At 39.4% G+C, this 15,681-nt stretch overlaps 1 protein-coding gene across 12 annotated transcripts in view; it reads right to left on the bottom strand.

The window, feature by feature from the left end:
* The window catches only part of NRIP1 (nuclear receptor interacting protein 1), a 91,344-nt gene that overhangs the window by 47,330 nt on the left and 28,333 nt on the right, over nt 1–15,681 (bottom strand). The window contains exon 3 of one of the 12 annotated variants that reach the window (XM_052666805.1): nt 6,710–6,863. The exons of 7 other annotated variants lie outside the window; for them this stretch is intronic. The gene's annotated coding sequence lies outside the window, so the exon portion shown is untranslated. Of the gene's footprint in view, nt 1–5,248; nt 5,540–5,613; nt 6,610–6,664; nt 6,688–6,709; nt 6,864–9,370; nt 9,396–15,681 lie in introns of those variants that run through there. 4 more of the 12 variants (XM_052666815.1, XM_052666794.1, XM_052666823.1 and 1 more) reach the window with 4 other exon arrangements.

Here is a 15,681-nt window from a genome sequence, read left to right on the forward strand (position 1 = left end):
AGAGCACGGAACAACAACATATGCCTTTTTGCTCATATATCTCAATGTAACATGCAACAGAATATTTTTTTTTTCTTCTCAATTAATCAGTTTGTTTGCCTTGAATTACCTTAAAGCAAATAGATACTTTCTAAGAGCAGGTTCTATTTATGTTCCTTACAGATCAATCACGGGAAGGTAGTAGTATTTACAACAGTTTTACACCAACTTTCAACTATTTGATAAGGATATTCAAGTAAGATCTCTGCTTTTCCAGGTAGTGCCACTAAAACCTCTCATTAAACATCTTCCTTTGTTCGACTGGCAAATTTGATTACGAGTTTAATTTTTGCACAGTAAAGCTCATCCACTCATTTTTAATTACAAATTGTTTTGCACTCCATCATGGCGAGCTGAATGCTATAAGAACCCCCTGATATAGTGACTTCATAAGCCTTGGAGAGTGCTAGAAGTGTTCTTAGAAGCACAGAACTGTTAATAAGAGATGTGTTCCGCCATTGATTGTACTGTCAGCTGTAATTCTGCAGCAGTCCGTACTTGCAAATTATGGAAAATGTGCATCTGAACTACCCTTCCATGAAATGATTTTCTCTTTCTCAAAATTATAGTACTGGTAAAAAAAAAAAAAAAAAAAAAAGCTGAGAAGAAAGTGCCCGAAGCTGAGCATCCTGAGCAGCAGCTTTTTCTTTAATATAACCACAATTTAGGAGCTCCATTTAAAAAAAAACAAAGAACCTCAGTATAATTCAACATCAAGTCTCAGACAACAGGCACCATTCCCAACTACAAAACAAATTCTCTTGAACTACCTATTTACAACACGAGCCTGGAAAATAAAATAATCTCAAACTGTTCATGACTTCTGTGATCTAAAAAATTCAATTCTGCATTACCCTCATATAAGATGAGATCATGAAAAAAGCCCACTCACAAACAAAAAGCAAACTAATGACAAGTAAGAGGCATCTGAGTTGCCAAAGACCTATTTCAGTCTGACATCTGAACATCTGATACTAGGCTGCTGCTGCTCACTGCACACTGACTACAGTAATTTCACTCCTCTGTTCACCAAGACCTCTCATCATGCACCCTGTATGGGTCTAAACCACATTGGAAGCTTCTGGGTAGTATCAGAGTGCAAGAAAACACACTTATTTCTGACAAAACCCTAATCAATATCAACGTACATCCCACCAGTTTTCCCCTCTTTTTCAGAGATTTTTCTATGATGGCCAAAGTCTACTGAGTTTGTTGGGGTTAGAAGAACTGTAGCAGCAGCTGATAATCCCACAGCAATGAAGTCCTTTTTATCCAGAAGCAAGGACCTTTCAAAATGAAGTACATATAAATGCTTATACATCTCTCTAAGCACTTCCTTCCCCAACAGAGCCATTTTTATTTCCCTGCTTTAGAAAGCAGGCAGTCTGCTTTTTGTTGGTCTAATTGAGCTGCAATACATTCAGCACTGGATTTCTCAGATAGATTAGCAACAGGCTGAGCATTCATTTGCATGCACAAGTAAACAAAACCCAACTGTGGCAGTCGGTGCTCTAAGCAGAGCTACAAAGGAGAGGTGCGTGAAACTGACAGAGCAAGTATGCTCATGCAGGTGTCTTTTTTTAAGAGCTACAGAACTTCTCAGTGCTGCCCAGGTTCTGGAACACTGAATCGTGCCAAGCTTGACTGAGGTTCCTGTGGACTCTGCATGAGTGACGAGAACTTCAGCCTGGCAAAATGAGTTTGCCTTCCATTTAAACAGAGCCAAAAGGATAGGAAGAATATTCACCCCTTAATAACCAATATTAATATTTTTCCCACTAGTTCTTATAATCTCAAATTCCATGCTTGGAACTAACAAGACAGTCTTCAAAGTACATACATTTAAAATTGATCTTAACATTTTATTCATATAAGAAGCTTTTAACTTGGCTAATATCACTAAAAATCCCAAACATGGTTACTGTGGAAATTCATTTGTAGAATTTGCAGATATCCATCATAGTTCCCCTATGCATGAGAGAAAGAAAATACCTTGAACAACTGCCATTGGCTTTACAGAACATGTAAAGGTTGGGAAGAGTAGCAGTATTCCAAATTTTGTAACTACTCATAAGCAGCTAATTAGACCACAGAAGGTTGATGTTGTAGAAGCAAAGATTCAAACAAGTGGAAGAAAAAATGTAAAATAAAAACTAAGTGTTTGGAACTTTTAACAAGCTCAAAGTTTTCCGAGAGAAAAGACAAAAGAAAGAATATTAATCACCTCATCTAACCTAAATCATTTACTGTTACCCCAACTGGGCATTCATGCCAGTAAAAGAAACAAGTCACAATTACATTATGAGAACACCTTAAAAACATACAAAATTGTTTTTAAGCACAGCTTTTCACTTTCATATTTTATCACAGTTGCCCCTGGAAGCAGCCCTTTCATTAATGGTTCCATCTCAATCAATCACTCAAACCACATCTGCTACTGCAGATGCTTTATCCAGTAGTCAGAAAAAAAATAATGCTCAGGTTCATTTTATTAAAAAATTGATTTATTATAAAAATTCTCCCCCATCACATTAATGGGAAGTCAGCAACACTTAATTTTTAGGGAAAGTTAACCAACATAACAGACCAAATAATTCCCTCAAGAGGTTTAGCACCGGTCTCAGTTCAGTACACAAGGCTGTTAATTACACAACTGCCTTCAGCATTAAGAGGAATCTGGTAGCTACAGCACTGAGTTAAGACTGTCTTTGATATCTGCACACACGTGATCAATTTACTCAGAAAAGTTATGCAACAACTAAAGTTCCTCTTCTTTACCACTTTACCAATGCTAAAGCATGCTAACAGAAAGACAGGGGTTGGATGCAGGCAACAGGCACTTCACAAGCTCAGGGAGGGCACAGCTACAGTTCAATAAGCACCTAAACCCAAATTTCCTACTAAAATCTGCCCCACCTGACAATACGCTCAAACATCAGCTCCCACTTAAAACTTGGTTATATGTCTCCAAAGGAAAGACTGTGCTACACGGTCAATCAACAGTGGAATCAACTGCCTGCCTCCATCCTAAGAGTGGTTTTCTAATAGAGCAGACCACTCCAGGTCACACTGTATTCCAAAATCATCATGCAGATTTTACTGCTTTCATGCATACTGATTCAATAAAGCTGGCAGTGTAAGTTTTCGTTCTACAAACAGCTTTCTACTTTCCCTTTAAGAAAACAAACTCAGACGAATCACATGCTCCCCATGCTGACATATGCCACAACATTAGGACAACTGAGATACCAAAAACACACTGTCCACTATCTCCCCTCTGCAAACTGAAGAATCTACCTCATATCGCTATCGATAAACTCATGACTGGGGGAAAATTAGGGGGAAGGAATGGGGAAGAGATATACAACCCAACTCCCACAGCTGGCTCTACTCAAAAAAAAAAAAAAAAGAGGAGTTACACAAAGTCTCACAGCAGTCACAGATCGGTAAAGCGTTTTCAAGGACTGCAGATTTCATCACATCATTTTCTTTTCCTCCAATCCTTAAATTAAAGTCACAGGTTGAATTATTTATGAACAGAAGTTAATTGCATCGAAATGCAGGACTGCTCTGTATTTAACACTTTCTTCAGAACTCAGTACTTTCCACTAACTGGTTAAAGTCTACAAAGAAGTCAATATGGAATTTCAGATGCAATTTAACTATTTCTACAGTAGTATCATTTTTAACTTTCAAAATTTTGTTTCAAATGACCAATTCCCTTTATCTTATGATCTGCTGTGAAAGTTTTGCAGCTATTTCTATGACCATTTCTAACAACAGGCACTTATATAGCTTTCCAAAAGAACTCCAGAGGGAAGAACAGCTCATTCACAAAATATTTGCTGTGAATAAATACGTTTTGACTAATTAGTTTTAATTAAATTAGTCATTTGAGTACAAACAATCACAGCACAGCATCTGGGATTCTCAGAAATTTTCTTAGCTGTCAAAGGATCTAGATGATAAATGACTTACATACATAAGGCTGTATTCATACTCTTTGGGAGGTGTAAATTTGCTCAAGCAAATACTCATAAATATACCACACATCTATAAAGTGTTAATCTTAAGTCTGCAAGGCCATAAGACGGAAGTAGCTATTATAGTGCATGACTGCTCTTTAGCATACAGCATTTTCCACGTCTTTCATTTCCTTAAAGGAGCCCATTTACTTGTCACCTGCTGGGACAACGAGCAGAGAGAGAATGTCACAGATACCTCCGTTTACATATAGCAACAGCACACTGGCAAAGATGGATTTTCATTTTCTCATCAGGTTATTATGTTAGGTCTGCATCCAGACCTAAACATCCGGGACAAGTCTGCCACCTGTCCTGAACTTGATTAGTCGGAAACATCTACATGACCAGAGCAGATACTTCAGATGTTTTGGAATGACCACAAGCAAACATCCCAATAATCACAAACACAACTTAGTGATGCCAAGAATGAAGCTCTAATCACAGCCCTCTGTGAAACAGCCTGAATCTTATTAACGGAGCACTTCATATTTTACAAACACAACTGAGTCTGAGTAAAGTCTGCAATGGAGTTGAGAAAATGAATGGCACTGGCTTTCTTGCTAAAAAATGGGTGCATATTTACATGGTTGGGCTGTGTGGTGGGAGAACCGAAGGCTCAAATACTCCAAGACTTTTCTCAGCTATGTTCCAGTTCTGCTTATCATACCAGCACATCTAAGATTTTCCTGCCTTTGTACATTCCCTCACATACCACCTTCCTCCCTCCCACCCCCCGGATGCAGGACCAGTGCAGCTGATAAAAGACCTAGGGGAAAAAAAGCCATTTTCATTTAAAGAGGCAAACGCATCAATGTTCAAATATATTTCTCTTTTATCATCTTAATAAAAGTTAAACCAACCCCCTCACTTAAAGCATTAACTGGAATTTTATCTGTATAGTCATGCAGCCGCTACTAACACAGCTGTAACTGAAAATGAAACAGAACTCCATTGCCAACCTTCTTACATTGCCATTGGCATATACAATAAATTTGCCTCGTTAGCAGGGGCTACTGAGTTCTTTGTAGTAAACAAAGCTGCAGATACAACAGGCTCACATACTTTTCATTCATCCACGTATTTTTCTTTGCTTAGACTTCTAGCACGTGCCACAGAAGAGCTGAACGTTAAGCATTCCTGGAGTGTCACAATATGTAATACAATAAAACAGATTACAACCATACCTTTCTTTCACAGCAGTGGTGCCAAGCACAGGTACGCTGTAGCAATCAATTTGTTCTGCAGACAGTAAGGCTTTCATAGAATACTAATGAAAAATCTCTTTTCTTTCTCCTTCGACTTGACTCCCCAATGCCCAGGTCCCGACCAATACAAGGAGGAGGGCGGAATGTCTTCTGCCGAGATAACCACAACTACTAATCAAGTATACGTGTACAAGGGCACGGGATTAAACCTCCACCAAGCTTGACTAGGGCACCGAGAGCAGCTAAACACATGCACAGCAAGGTCAGAATTAAACACGCACACACGCACGCGCATCTATTTGTGTGAACTAATTTATCACACTTTACCACTGACGGCTTTTTACCTCAGGGGAGTAAAATTACATCCTGGTGAACTGACGAGATTCAGACACAACAGTATCCAACACCAAATCAGATTTCACAGAAAGGCAACTGTGTGCTAAAGTGAACACTTCCCTCTATACTTAGCAGACTGTTTCAGAAACTCTGCTCCTGCTGCGTGTATCCGTACGTGCCTATGTGCTGGTCCAAGTGTGTGTGTGTGCTGCACAGGCATGTGTGCAACACAGACTGCTGGGTGGAGGCTAAAATAGAATGAAACCATTAAAGTTCAAAAATGGGCAACAACTTCCTTCAAAGGGAGTTTTCTTTTCAACTGTATTTATCCTTACCTCTTAACATAACCAACCCAGCAGCCCGATTACTCCTCAAGAAAGCATTTTATTATTGTCTAACATGCAAATGTCAAACAAGCTGTTCATTTACCTATTAGCATCGAAATGCAACGTGAAGATGCTCTCAAAATATTGTCACTTGTATTCACAACATATTTTCTAAAACCCACTTAGCAGGTTTTTATTGGCTGGCATAGCTTAAAATAGGCTAAGCATTATCTTCACTGTATCCCTCCTGAGCCAATGGAAGAGTTTTTCTTTAAACACCCAATTTATATTTCACTTTTCTCTTTGGTTCTTTTTATTTAGAGACTCCCCACATTCCAGTAACCAGATACAAGTGAACACGCGTGTTATCACAAAGATCGTTACATGTGCCTACTAAGTAGGAATTAAAAGTGGAATGCTGCAATTTAAAAGCAGAGATTTTCTTCCTTCTCGGTATTTTCTTTATAGTTCCTGCAGATGTACATTCTATGAAAACCATCAAAATGAATCTTCTAAATTATTATTGACAGGGTTTTAGTAACTGCTTTTGTATGTGATCAGTACTTAGGAGTATTTGTACAGTATTTTCTTCTAAAAATAACCCTGAAAATAGCGTTTGGCACTTTACCTAGAATAAATTAGCAAAATAGTTTTGAAATATCAATGGCTTCACAGATACGCTATGAAAAAGCAGCATAATCAATACTGATGAGTTTGTCCTTGACATACTGACCGTGTCATCGGGCTATTGTCATGTGATATCATGTCATTTCCCCACCTGGCTCATGACCTTGTCCTTTAAATGACCCAAAGCTTCCCTCAAGTAGCAGGAGGCCCCTCCCCGCTGTCTCAGCAAGGTCGAACGGGTCAGCGTGTCCTCATCTATAATCCACCACCATTTGTCAGCAGGGAGGCTGGAGGAGGCAGGCTTGCTACAAGGGGAGAATGCCCAATTAGGCAGCTGTCACACAAAGCATAGGCTGCAAAATTATCCCCTGTCAAAAGAAAGAGCAGCTGCGGGTGCCAATTACAGCAACCTTTCAACCCTTTAGGTACTGGAAACTACACTGAAGTAAATGAAGTACAATTAGTGATAACAAATCGATGAATTAGGACAGTAAATTAGAAATTACTAGCAGGTGAGCTTAGGTCTCCCATAATATTAAGGGCACAGCACACCCTAGGCAAGGGCAAGGGCGTACAGATTTCACACAGCACATCCGTCTTGCCCCATCCATTTTTCTCGTGTGCAGCCTGCTATCCTCTACCGTTTCCCTCCCACAAGCCTGAACTGAGATGGGCAGTGCAGGCAGTAAGAAGCAGTAGCCCAGAGAGGACAGAAGTTGCAGTGCCTGCTCTCCCTGCCCGTGCTGCCAAATGAAGCTTCCCCCTTCTCCCAAGGAGGCTCCAGGAGCCAGGACAATCCGTCTGCAGCCAGCATACTCCATTTCAGCCTGACATTTGACATTTGCTGCACCTCGTGCTCCAGCTGCACAAGATTTAACCAGAGGAAAAAAAAAAAAAAAAAAAAAGAAAAACCCAACAAAAGAACAAGAGGCAAAGCCCCAGTATACTTGATGTCTTTTGCACTTGAAACACCTAACTTGCAGATTGGTGCGCATAACTTTTGGCTAGAGAAAGATGACATGTTCTTCCACATTTCAGGTGTCTGACGCATCACGCGGGAGCACCTCTGAGCGCAAACACAGCCTGCATCCAATCTGCTAGCAAAGCCCTTACCTACTCCGTGCCGTTGCTGCTGTGCGGCCCCACTGAGCCGGGCAGGCTCCGCTCCCCCAGCGCGGCAAGTGCTGCTGGCCGCCCTTCCGACAGGCGGCGCCATGCGGAGCGGCCGACCACGGGCACGGGAAGCTCACAGCGCAGACCCCGACGTCACATCAGAGATAAACGCGGAGGGACCGGGCTACGGGGATCCGGAGTTAAAAGGCAAACACCCGAGCTATAGCTAACCAATGCCTTTGCATTTAGGTGCTCTGAGTCAAACAAATGTAAGGAACAAAACTCAAATCCCAAGATCCTTCCTACAGCCAGGTTTTTCAAATGGCTACTGATACTTCAAAACCACGTGGAGTTGCCATTTACACTGTTGATTCTCTCCTTTCAATCCCAAACCCTCCTTTAACATAGTCCAAATTTCTTCCAGTAGTATTTCAGAAGCAGTACCGAACGTATGCTCACTCCACAAGTCAGGCATGTATTCACCACCACAGTCACTAAAACACAAAGCATGCTAGAAATTAAATCTCTGATACCTAGGAAGCCGTTTCCTATGGCTACCTCTCAATCCTTGGCCAGTGCAGAATATTTCACCGTAACTGAGTCATAAATAAATATCTGGCTTTCCCAACTCAGATAAGGGAAAGCGTAACGCAATCTCAGCTATAAATAGATGCAAAAAACGTTCATTTATCAGCAGTTGCAGCATTGCTCATCAAGTTTGACATTTTCTTTTCAGTAGCATATGGAAGCTGTGGAGTACTGAAAGAGTTAATGTGTTTAGAATTCCGTTTCCATCATACTTGGGTGACTATCTCTTTAAATAATTTAAATCCTCTCCATCAACTACAAAGCTGTTTTGAAGCCATTTAGCTTTGTTCTTTACATGTGTTCTAATTAAGAAATGACCTTGTCATCACACACACCAGAAATCCTGGATTATTTCCTGCAGCAAAAACCTACGAAGCCAGAAAAAAAAAGAAAAAGAAAAAGAAAAAAAAAAAAAATACACCCTTCTTCCTTTAGTGAGGAACTGAGGAAGTTGTTGGTTGGCTGAACGCTGAAGCAGTTTCACCGCATAATTTTTTTGTTGTTGTTGAATGTCACAGGGCGGGTTAGCGTGACCTTGAGCTGCATCAGCAGCACAGCAAGGGTCGAGATGCCTGCAGGCGCCCTTGTACTGGATTTGCAAGACAAAAACCTTCAAACTGGCTGAAGGACATCTTAAATCTCTTCAAAGGTTTTTCCGAACTAATCTGGGCTGCTCTTAGCCGGATCTGTGCCCGTGTGAGAGGCAAAATTAAAAACAAGGTCTTTGACTGGATGTTGTCTACTCTTAACCCTTCTCTCGCAGCAGGCAGTGCTGAAGGGACGCTGCTTTCACATGTGGCAGAGATTCAACGGTTCAACCAGCAGCATTCTTTCATAACAAAATTATGTAAGCAACCATTTACTAAGAATGGTGCTGTTATTAATACTGAGCAGGCTCTCTGTAGCGGCTGCCCTCCTCTCCCCATAGCTCAATGCTACTGCCAGCTGCCCGAACGGTTCCAAGAAGCCCCGCACAGCCCCGGGCCCTCAGGAAATGCTGGATTGCCAAAAGGCTGCTTTGGGTGTCTGCAGCAGCACCCACATAACTATAGAAGACTGGGCACACGTGTTTCAAGGGAAGAATTTAGAAAGCGACCACACCTCATCTTACCTTGTGATTTCCTTCTCAGCCACCCAGAGCTGGCAAGGAAGGATATTAGTATGCGTCAGGTCTAGGAAGAGTTTGAGAACATGAGTGTAAGGGGAACAACAAAAAAAATTCAGCCAGCCTCTTTCCTCTTGACTGCTCATCACTTGACAAGCAACACAGAGGCTTTCTAAAAGCTTGAGCAGAAGCACAGAGATAACCACTAAGAAAGGGCCTAGGAACAGAGTTAGTCCATGAAATCACAAGTTTGTCCAATGGATTTGGAGGTGCCGTTCAGATATGACTATCAGCATACATGTGTTAACTGTGTTTTGTCAAAAACGTATTTGTACACAGAACCCTCCAATTCCAACAAGAAACATCTCCTAGTTAGCAAACAATACAGATTCTTATTTTCAAAAGTAGATTAAAAAAAAAAAACAAAAAACCAGCATCACCTTATCCTCACATCTGCTTTAGCAGGGATATTACACAAATTATCAAATTTCTGAGGAAAACAACAAATACAAACAAGTCAAAAATAATCTCAGGTTATTAAAAAGAAGGCAGCATCACAGTTTAGAACCGTCATTTACTAGTTCTAGGATAAACATCTGATAAATGCCAAAAGTCCTTGAGGAGAAATGGAAAACAGAGCCATTCACACCAGCAGAGGGTGTTCTAATTCTTTTCTGGTTGAACATTAGTGGCTCAAGTTAGTCTGCTTTTGTAAAGTATTATGCTGTATTACACAGGAACTAAATATTTAAGTTTGCTGAGGAAGGTCAGCTTTGGCAGTTATGTCACAATTGTTATAACGCTATCTTCCACCTACTCCTGCAATCTATTTACACTGTCATTCCTGAGAACCACAGCTCTCCTCACAAGATATTCACCATGTTAAACAACTAGCCATTTTAAGCGTTAGTTTGCCAGCAATGCCAGCGATAGTACCTTTTATATCAGCAGAGGAGGAACTTGTACAACGCAGAAGCTTTCCATGGACCTACCAAGGTTTCTAATGTGTTTATTATGCTTAGACAGAGAGCCACGGTGTTCCCACAGTGCTTTCATGTCAGAGTAACCTCTGCAATGACTCAGAATGTTCTCAAGGCTTGCCTTGTGGGAAGGGCCCAGACTGCCTCTGGTTCACAGCCACATGGGAATGGGAACCAAGCATGCCTTCTCATACATTCTGGGGCCTCTGGCAAACATTGATCAGATCCACACATGTGGTATATTGACTGTCCTACACAAATGTATTCTTTTCGTGTCCTTCGAATAACACAACACCACGCAGGCAGCCAGTTGTAGTTAAATTTAAAAAAGTGTTTGGTCACTTGGCCTATTACACTTTTTTTTTATTATTATTATTGTTATTTTCAGTATTGCATCCTGAGCTGTATTTCCTAGAAAACTTTCCAATTTACCTCAGAGTTACTAGGAAAAAGAATTAGGTAAGACCAACTTAAGTAGTTCATGTTACATGTTAGTTTTGCAGAAAATACTAAGAAATACTTTTATGGCATGCACAACTGAAAATGCAACATTGGTGGTTTCTTAAGTTTTCTCCAATGTGTAGCAAGGCAAAGCTATATTATGGCTTTTCCAAACATCAGGTGTGAAAACTCCCAAAACAAAAAACAAAGTTCACAATGTTGCAATGTTCCAGCTGAACAGGGCAACTGAAAGATGGAATAAAAGCTTCCAAGCCAGGTCACAGTTGCTGCCAAGTATTGGACAGATTGTGTTGCTCTGCCAGAAGCAGAAACCAAAACCCCAAAATACAAATTAGCATACTTCTTCTAAGGCCACAACAGTCCAGCAAAAACTTTATAATCAGACTGCTGTAAGAACTTCACACAAAAGTTAGCAAGTGCGGTTACTCAGCATCCAACCACAACTCAAGAGTTAGAGCAGCAATGCATATATTCGCACGAGGAGAAAATAGCACTCATGACCCTGCAACAACTACAAAGGTGGACACTCACACATTTCTAACCTACTGATAAAGATGGTCTTTGTGGCTACAATTTCTCATGGTCAGTAAGTTCACAGCAGCATACTGTTCTCTGAAGTAATGCTATCCACTTGGCTCCTTACACAGATGTAGCCATGCAAACTCAGTAACGGACTAGACCAGCATTTTAAAACCAATTGGAGTACAGGTTGTACACACTGACTCAATCTTACCATTTTCTAACTGCTGATTCTGACTATACATTAACATTCCTTAAGCATAAGGCAGTTAATCTATACGTACTGTAGCTCCGAGCACCAAAATAAATAAAAAAAGGTAGGGTTTTATACAGTCAGATCTTTTACCACCCAGCACCTATTATTACATAAAACCATCCCTGCTAACACAAGGATGACATGGGAGCAAACGCTGACACTTCCCATTGGTACTAGTATTAACAAGGAACAGCTGCAGAACTGCCCCAAGACCATACCACACAATGTTGTTGACCTGTGTTCCTTGCAGTACCACAAGCATCCCAAAGTCTGGCACTGCACACATGAGTCTTCCACAGACAGAAGCATTAAGCTATGATTCTCATCATACTTTGATACACTGTGGTGGAGAAAATTTGACATTTCTCCTGCTGTTTTTAAGTGCAAATTAGAAGTTAGGCTGCTTATATTTAAGTAACCTGAGTAAACAGAAAATTGGATAAATTGGTTTTCATAGTGCTTGGACTATTAAGTAGTACTAATACAGAAAAAAAAAAAGTGCCATCATTAAAATGGAAGCATCAACAGATACAAACTAAGTACTGAAATAACAGATAAAACATGAATACTAGAACCATTTTAAAATGCGCCTGAAAATGCACACAAGCACTATTATGAAACATTAGTTACATCTAATTACATTCTACTCATTGTAATTGAAGTCATGGAAAACATATAAAGAAGTGAAGGCAGAGAAATTTTATAATCAGTATTAGTCTCAAGTATACTTAATATAACTTTCTTATTCTAGTACACATACTAGTTATATTCTTAGCTTCCTACTGCATAATAGTATGACTACTGCTTAAACGTAGCAGGTAAGACAAGAAGTGCTAAATATTATAGACTGAAGGAATCAAGTGTTTCAATTCTTTCCAAATCCACAGGGGAAAAGAAAAGATCCTAATAGATTATCAATGTTCATACCAGTAGAAAGGAAATTACCTGGTTCTACCAAGATCTCATTTAACATCTAGTCAGCCCCCTACATTAAGTTCTCTCTCTGCTCTCTCCCCTGCTAGTAAAGCCAGAGCTTTTATTTAGCTCTCCCAACAACTTCCAACATTCACAGCAAGAAACTTCTTCAAATGCTTTGCTAAAAGCAGTACCTTCCAAATCTGGATCTGATGACTCCTTTCCACAAGGTGCACCTCAGCACAAGAAGGCTGTCAACTTGCATGGATAGCGCTGTTCATTTCAGGGGCTCCATCTCCTACTTCAGATATCCATCAAAGAATACTACCAACACTTCATATTACACACATTCATAAGTTCTGTTTATTCTAAAACATAACTTGTATGCTGATCAAGAATTACATGGGTATTCACAGTAGAATAGGTACAGTACATATGTTTTGCTAAATCAAGGACCTGGACTTCAGTGCAGGTTTTTCACATTGCTGTGCCAGTTCATTTTATTCACTACAAAACCACCAACAACCTTTGAGTTCTCCAGCTCAAGGTCATTTTTAGCATTCATATACACAGCTTTTTGGCTGTCTGCAGAGAAAGATTTTTATTTTTAATTTCTTTTTTTTTAAGTGCATTCAAGAACAAAGTGATGTCTGGAAACATCTTTAAATAGTAAAAACAAACAAACAAACAAAAAAAACCCACAAAAAACAACTTTTTAAAGTTGTCTGTATCAGTTGTTTGTGAATAATATTACTTGGCTACCCTATTAAATATAGGTTCTAATTTAGCCTTCCGTCTCTGCAGCCACCACCCATATCTGAAAGGTCTAATATAAAATTAGGTTAAACTCCTACAACCTCAAACTCTAGGCCACACTTTTCACTCTTAGTTTTTGAAGGCAACCAGTAAAGAATCAGGTCCTCAAATTCCTCTCCCTGCTTTGACAGTCTTTTCTAAATTTCTAACCAAAAGCAAGGGAAGTAAGGTGCAAAGTAGCTTTCACCCAAGATAACCATTTACCTGTGTTACATTTCTTAACAGTTAAGAACAAAAGCCCGCTCCGCAGACCTTCTCTTTCACCACCCCAGCTAATTTCCTTAAGTCTTCTCTGCCATTTTTCCTTTCTTACACTTCACTATGTAGGATAGAGGAGGTGGGAGAGTGAGCAGAATTGACATTTTGTTTTATTTGTTATGGGTTTTTTTGTTTTGTTTTGTTTTTTAATTATTGTGAGGATTATTATTTTTTTTTTTAAATCAGCTCTTGATTGCTAAAGAAATATCACAACGGATAAGAAAAGTTGTATTCTGTTTTTTAGATAATGATTTCTCTATTGTCACTGATACACTAAATTAAACACCTTAAAAAAGTCTTGTTTAAATACTCCTCTGTCTTTGGAAGTCTCAAATATTAAGAAGTAAAAATTACATAAAATACATCCAGTTATGAAAACCAAAAAAGGGCGTCTGGAAATGTTCTTTTGTATATGATACACTTTACTGCCACACGTGTCCATCTGTGTTAGACATGCATAGCCCTATTGGTACTCCACACCATTTTAAGAAAAGAGTAAGAAGCTGACCACCAGATAAACCCAACAAAGAATGAATCATACTTGCACAGCTGCAGCAATGATCACACTGCAATACTGTTGCCAGGTGTTCAACAAAATAGCTGAGGCCAATGTGAGCCAGCAGTGGCTCCTGGTTACCAAGTTCATTGGAGTATTCAGTTGCCAATTGCATTTCCTTCTCCCAATACATTTTCTTTTCATCTCCAATGATACAAATGTCTAAGTCATACAGTGACTCAAGCTTCTGCTCTCCAGCTAGCAAAAATGTAGAAAATCCACCTAAGATGAATTCACTTACTATTCTGTTTTTTAACTTTACAAAATTCTTAATTTAGGTTTTAGCTGTTTTACCTTACACTCAGCCAGGGAAACTCACTTTACTGCATACCTACTGGACTTCCCCACTCCCCACTCTCTGAGAAAGGCTAGACTGATCTTTTTAGAAAGAAGGTCCTTTGCTTGGGTTACAGCATATATAATCCTTAAAACAAAACACATTGCCTCAACAAATGAGTGACAGCTCCATACTCTTCACAAAATTTTAGACTACAGCAGGTTTGCAGAGCTACTAGCTCAGGAAAAAAAACAGGCCACAAAATCTTCCACTTTTTCAGAAGACACAGTTAAGTACTGCACACCGCAAAATTAACTCCAGGTTTTCAAAACAAGGAACAGCCTATTCAAGTTTCCCCAATTCTTACTATCTAAGAGTGCTACAACCCCCAGGGGTAATTCATTTAAAGAATCAAAAATACGAAGCTTTCTGAAGTTTTTTCTTTCCTTTTCAAATGCACCAAAGACTTCAAAACACGTATAATACCTTTGTAACTTTTCAATTATTTTCAGTTATGGGTGACTAACAATACATCTGCATGCCAAATAGACATGAAACACACTCTTCAAGAGGCATAAAGCTACACAGAACCATAGATTTATTTACTAAATGAAAGTGCTGTGAAAAGAATGATTTTCCTAAAAAAACCCACTTTGAATTATTACAAATCTACATGAAGACCACAGAAATGGAAAAGCATTGTTACATTATTACTTGTGCAGCAGAAAGATGAAAGCTATTATTTATTGAGAAATCATGGATGAGCAAAAGATGCCATCTTGAAACATAAGTTGAAAACTAACATTTAAAAGAACAAAGGAGATGGAATATTTTGTTTACTTCGCTTACATCCTTTATAAAAATAGTGTTATAAGTATCAAACGTCCTCCTACAGGTTATTTCAACTTTCAATAGTTAATGGAAAACCACACTAGGGAGAATTGGCAGAAAAATCGTAGATCCCTACTCTTTACAACACATTGGGCAACAGTAACAAGCACAAAGCAAAGCACTGAAATATTAACCATTACAAAAAAAGGTAGAAGAGCCAATTTATTAGCTCACAAGAGCAAAACTGAACATTACAGTAGCCCACAAAAGGCTAACATCACAAAAAAAATTATTTACATAGTGTGTACCTGCACAGGTGGCTCTATATTGTGGCTACACTCCCTGGATTCTCCCCAAGGAGCTCCTATGCTCATGAAGCAGCACTCTCCTCTGATCTGCCACATTCATCATTGGAATACAGAGTGCAGACAAAACATCTGAGAGAAG

The sequence above is a fragment of the Tympanuchus pallidicinctus genome, unplaced genomic scaffold (assembly GCF_026119805.1).
Source record: "Tympanuchus pallidicinctus isolate F22 unplaced genomic scaffold, pur_lepc_1.0 scaffold10, whole genome shotgun sequence".
NCBI classification, from domain to species: Eukaryota; Metazoa; Chordata; class Aves; order Galliformes; family Phasianidae; genus Tympanuchus; species Tympanuchus pallidicinctus.